Source organism: Canis aureus, chromosome 4 (assembly GCF_053574225.1).
Source record: "Canis aureus isolate CA01 chromosome 4, VMU_Caureus_v.1.0, whole genome shotgun sequence".
NCBI classification, from domain to species: domain Eukaryota; kingdom Metazoa; phylum Chordata; class Mammalia; order Carnivora; family Canidae; genus Canis; species Canis aureus.
The window spans coordinates 54734029-54740067 of record NC_135614.1 but is presented as its reverse complement, the minus strand read 5'-3'; the positions used below and the strand labels follow the sequence as shown (position 1 = coordinate 54740067).

At 51.2% G+C, this 6039-nt stretch overlaps 1 protein-coding gene across 3 annotated transcripts in view; it reads left to right on the top strand.

Annotated features, from left to right (window-relative positions):
* The first annotated feature begins 5144 nt into the window (after positions 1-5144).
* CYFIP2 (cytoplasmic FMR1 interacting protein 2) overlaps positions 5145-6039 on the top strand; it is a 123733-nt gene continuing 122838 nt past the window's right edge. For 2 of the 3 annotated variants that reach the window (XM_077895723.1, XM_077895721.1), the window contains exon 1: positions 5145-5272. The gene's annotated coding sequence lies outside the window, so the exon portion shown is untranslated. The remainder of the gene's footprint in view (positions 5273-6039) is intronic. The other variant, XM_077895722.1, reaches the window with a different exon arrangement.

Here is a 6039-nt window from a genome sequence, read left to right as displayed (position 1 = left end):
CCGGACCCCTGGATCATGACCTGAGCCAAAGGCAGATGCTCAGCCACCTAGCCACCCAGGTTCTCCCTCATATTTTTTTAATGGCATTGTAATTGTCTTTATTTTTCTAGGCTGTTTGAAGTAATTTAATACAGTTGGATCCCGCAAAAGGTACATACCAAGGGAAACTCAGCAAGTGAGAGCTGGCTGGCTAGAGGCACCACAGCACTCGCTCCTCACGCACAACCAGCATCTCAGAGCCACAGAGGTGCTGCCAAAAAAAGAGGCTTCATGCTCAGAGTTGAAGCAGGACTTTGTTCAAACTACTCCACACCACGTATGGGGGCATGGGTGTCTATAAGCTGAGACAAACTATATAAACATTCATTTGCTTTTCTTTTTTGTATATCTCAAAGCATTTTCCCATCTAAGATGATGTTGGATCTTTCAGCAGCTTTGGGATAAAAGCAGGAGTGCATGGGTCTGACCAGACAGAAAAGGGAAGTGATACACAGAGAACATGCCTGAGGTCATAGAGCTACTTAACAAAGGTGAGGTTAGAACTCAGAGCTCCTTCCAAGTCCTGCATTCCTCCTAGAGGTCACACCAAAATCCAAACCATGTTAATAATAATAATGATAACAGTAAAAACAGCCATTTTTAAGTACTTATGATGACTCCACTTAATGTATTACATTTATTATTTCATTTAACCTTCCAAGAACTCAAGGGATAGCTATTATTATGATCAATTTTACAGATGAGAAGAGGGCTTAGTAAATTAGGGAAAGAATTCATAGTCCCACAATTAGTGAGTGACAGATGAGGGCTTGAAGCCAGACCTATCTGTCCCCAAATTTCATGCTCCCAACCATTCTGTGGAGCTGGTTGTAGGATTCATTATGCTAGCTTCTGACAACACAGCACCACTGGGCCCCCTGGGCCTTGGCTACACTGCTGTGTTCCAGATCCTGTTCAGAATATGCTCGACCCTCCTTAACAGTTCTTATCTAAAATTATTGAATATAGAATTTGTTTAAATAAGGATAAAATGTTCTTTGCCATGAAGTTATGTGTAAAAGATCTGACCTTCAAGGGAGGCCAGTTCTGTAGAAGTTGTGAGAAATGACCAAAATGAGAGAATGACAGTGTGAAGGGGAGACATGCATTTCCAAATGGCCCAGGATGAGGCTGCAATCTTTCAGCAGCAAATCCATTGTCGATGTTTCATTTATAAAATAACAGGGCTGTTTCTTAGGATTTCGTAAGGATGAAATGAGCCGATCCATAGATAGATAGTACTTAGCATAGAGGCTAGCCCCAAATAAACATCTCATAAATGTTAGTTTAAAACATAGGCTTTAACAAATTATTCCATATTCAAAGAAGGAAATAGACAATCCAGTTTCCTATGGGAGGGCCTGGGTCTGAGTCCAACCAGCCTTGGGCAACTCTTCCCCTCTCTGGGCCCCAGTTCTTTCATCTGTAAAATGAGGCAATTTTGAGCAAGTGCTCAGGTCTTATCTTACGGACAACGTAAATTGCAAAACAAACCATCAAGTTTCTCTTTTCCTGCTAACTACACGCACCAGTGTGTGAGCCTACTGCATGTAGCAAGCCCATTGCACTTAGTGACTTCTTTTGTATTATTTACAGTTTCTCTCCATCTCATACCCTTTTCCTTGTTTTAAAAATTTATTATTGAGGGGTACCTGGGTGCTCAGTGGGTTTAGCCTCTGACTCTTGATTTCAGCTCAGGTCATGACCTCTGGGTCCTGAGATGAGCCCTGCCGGAGGCTCCATACTGAGCACGGATTGAATTTGGGATTCTCTCAATCCCTCTTCTTCTGCCCCTCCCCTGCTTGTGTTCCTGTACTCTCTCCCTTTTTCTCTTTCTCAAATAAATTAATTAATTAAATCTTTAAAAAAAAATTATTAGTGATTCTAGGGGCACTTGGGTTCCTCAGTCAGTTAAGTGTCTGATTCTTGATTTCAGCTCAGGTCTTGATCTCAAGGCCGTGAGTTCCAGCCCCATGTGCGGGCTCCACACTGGGCCAGGAGCCTACTTTGAAAACAATTATTATTGATTCTAAAACATTTTAGCCATTATTGTTAACATTAATATTTACGTTCTCTGTCTCCAGAACCAATCCTTATATCCATTCTGGACACTCTAGTACTGGTTTCTATGAAGGAGAATCTGCGAATTTTAAATGGAGACTTGGATGTCCTAAGTGACCTGAGACTTTTCTAAAAACAAGGCAGTGTTGCCACACATGAAACCACGGTGCGTGGGCCACAGCTTTACAAGTGGGAAAGCAATTTTTGCCTGATAGCTTCAATCCTCTCATTGCTGATGGTGCAGCCGGGGGTTGGACATGAAGCATATCTGAAGGCAGTAGACAGATGGCTACACATTTCATTGGCAACATGTATACTAAGATTTTACTTTTGATTATTGATTCAACTCATATTTACCGAATTCCTATTAAGTACTAGTCTCTGAGGAGGCAATGAGAAGTAAGAAAGACACATCCCTCTCTCTTCGATTTTATGCTCTAATGATCGTATGCAGGCAAGTATGTCCTCAGTGACAACACGCACAACAAGGGGGATGATAGAGGAAGCCCAGGGGGCTCTGGGGAGCTTAGGTGACTAACACTAGCCTAACATGTCTCTCCAGACATGGAGGGAGCTTGAAGGAACAGACAGGTAAGTGGACACCAGAGGGACAAATAGAGGTTAGGCAGCAAACTGGGGGCATGTGCAAAAGCGGGAGGGAAGGAGGATAGATCATTCCAAGCAAGAAGTCCAGCTTAGGTAAAGGCCAAATGCAAGAGGACACAGCAAATCTGGGACACTAAAAGATTGCTTTTAGCTGAAAGCATAGAGAGCTTGCTCACAGCAGTAGAGACTGGAGAGGTAGATGATAGATTATGAAGACTCTTGTGGGCCATTAGTTAAGGAGTTTGGGCTCCATACTGAGAACAATAGAGAGCTGGTGAAGTGCTTTAAGTGTGTTAGGGGCATGCCCTTTAATTCATGTGATTTTCTACATGTAGAAGGATTTGGGAATGTATCCAACTTACTTCACTGTATAGATGGGGAAACAGGTGAAGTGACTTGCCTAGGATCACTTACTTGCAAAACTGGGACCAAAAGGCAAGCCTCTGGATTTCCAACACAGCGGTTTGAACGACACCATACTGCTTCCCCTTATAAGCAAATGGAAATCAGGGGTCATGGAATTATTCTTGCCTAACATCTAACCAAATATATATGCAATAGTCTTTTTGTTTCTCTTAAGCAACTTGTTCTTGAAAGGTGAAAAGACAAGGAAGGAGTAGCAGGGGAAATGTGTCTTCCAGAAATCCACAACATCCAACATAGTATGTCCTCTAGAATGAAGATCCAATCTCTCTTGTTACATAACCACTGACACTCAAAAAACTAAGGATCACAGTGGAAAATGAAAAATTAAACAAGGAAGGAAGGAAGGAAGGAAGGAAGGAAGGAAGGAAGGAAGGAAGGAAGGAAGGAAAAGAGAATGAAAGCAAGCAAGCAAGCAAGAAAAGAGAAACTCAGTTCGGTTTTTAAAGCCATCCTCCACAAACACCTCCACAGCTTTCTCACAGGGAAGAAATGTGTGTGTGTGTGTACATATATATATAAGTCATCCTTTCTGAAATAGCAATTTAAATTGGAGTGAGTGATGTAACATCAAACCATAAAGGATCATGAATTCTGAGGGTTTGGGAAGTGGTGTGAGATCCATGAGGGCAAAGATTCCTCAAGTCCTTTGCCAGAGACTCCTGTAATACGGCCCCTCCATAATTAGCCCCTAAATAGGAATAGCTGAGTGATTAAGTATAAATTTGTGGGCCCTGGGCAAACACTCCAGAAAGCTTCCCTTGTAACAGGACTTGATTCTTTATATCTGTACACACTTTAAAACGTCTCGAATGCTTTCCAGTGTTTACCCTGTGAAGTAGGAAGGGCAAGCATTACCCTCACGTTATAGACACAGTGGCTTCTCAGGAACAGTGTTGAAGTGACTTGGGTAGGGGGTCTCAAGGTTGGATCTGAGGGCCCACGAGGCTGCAGTTCAGCGAGGACTGTTCCTTTGAACAGCCCTCAACGCAGAACAAGGCTTCCTGTTGCCACGCATTTTCCCTTTTGTCCATTAGGCAATTCTCCCTCAATGAAGTTGAGGCAGAACCTCCTTAGGAGATGGCCCCTTCCGGGGGTTGGCTCCAAGGAACGGAGAAGGTATTCCTTTTTTTTTTTTTTTTAATTTATTTTTTATTGGTGTTCAATTTACTAACATACAGAATAACCCCCAGTGCCCGTCACCCATTCACCCCCACCCCCCGCCCTCCTCCCCTTCTACCACCCCTAGTTGGTTTCCCAGAGTTAGCAGTCTTTACGTTCTGTCTCCCTTTCTGATATTTCCCACACATTTCTTCTCCCTTCCCTTCTATTCCCTTTCACTATTATTTATATTCCCCAAATGAATGAGAACATATAATGTTTGTCCGGAGAAGGTATTCCTGAGCAGAGGAGCGGCACTGGGGGCCAGAATCAATGGGTTGGGGCCCCCTCGCCCCAGCCTCAGCTGTATTTCCCATCATTTTGCCCGGTTCTTTCCTTCACGGAACTTCTTCCCGCTGTCAGTGCGCGTTGGCCAGGTTAATGCGTGCCCCATCTCCCCTGGTAGGCAAGAAGCTCCAAAAGGGCAGTACACCGGTGCATACTCAGCTTCTGGCACGGGGCTCGGAACAAAGTAGCTGCTCAATAAATATTAGGTAGATAAATGAGCGCTTGGAAATAGAGAGTGAGGTCGATGAGCTCCGAGCGCAGCCCAGGGCCGCCCTCCCCGCCGGCGGCAGGTGTGGCTCCCGGCGAGCGAGACCTGAGCGCAGGTGCCGCCTCCGTCCCTTACGCGGGCCGCGCGGCCGGTCGTCCTGGGGCAGGAGCCGCGCGGCAGGTCGGGCGCCCCGGGAGCCCCTCGCCGCAGCCATTTCCTGCTCTTTGTGTGACGGCGGCGGCGGCGGCGGAGGGCCGGCCCCGCGCGGGGGAGGAGCCGGAGCCGGAGCCGGAGCCGGGAGCCGCGAGCCGCGAGCCGGGCGCGGGGGGCGGGGCGGGGCGGGGCGGGCCCGGGGGCGGGGGCGGGGCCGAGCGCGGCGGCCGCGGGAGCCGAGCGGAGCCGGGCGGAGCGGGCAGAGCATCCTGCGCCCCGGCGCGGGGCCCCCGGCAGCCTCGGGCCGCTCGCCTGGACCTGCCGCCGACGCAGGTAAGCGGCGCGGCGCTCGCGGGCCTGGGCGCCGGCCTGGGCGCCGGGATGCTGCGGGGGACGCCGGTGCGGCCGCGAGGATGCGCGGGGGGCCGGCGCCCCTCCACCCAGCCCGAGGGGGGGCGCTCGGCGCGGCGCCCCGGCTGGCGCGGCCTGGGGAGCCCGGAGCCCCTGGGGCAGGGCTGCAGGCCCCGCGCGGCCCCTGCCGGCTCCGGCCCATCCCGGCCCCGCGGCGCGGACCCGGGGCGAGGAGGCGCGGACACGCGACGCAGCTCGGGCGCGGCGGCGGCGGCGGCGGCGGCGGCGGCGGCGGCAGCAGCAGGTGCGCGGCCTGGGCCGAAGCCGCGGGCCGGAGACGGAGCGGCGCTGATCCCGGCCGGGAGACACCTGCGGGGGCCGCGAGCCCAGCGGCGGCGACCCCCGGAGCCCAGGTACTGCGGAGCGCCGGCCGCCGCCTCCGCCGCCTCGGCCCATCCCCTCCTCCAGGGCCAGCGAGAGGCGCGTGGGCCCGCCTGGCGGCCGCCGGGGACAGCAGCGCCCTGCGCTGGGCGCGACATGGGTGGGGCGGGGGGGCCGCCGGCGACCGGGGCTGCGGGGCTTTAGCGAGGCGGGAGGAAGCCGGACCGCTTGGAAGCCTGCGGGCCTACGCTGGCATCCTCTGCCTCCCGGCTGCCTGTGGGCGGGGGAGGACTCGGGGAAGGGGACGAGTGCGCCGGGTCCTGGGGAAAAGGTTGGATTTCTCTTGAGCCCTGAAGACATCAGGAGGA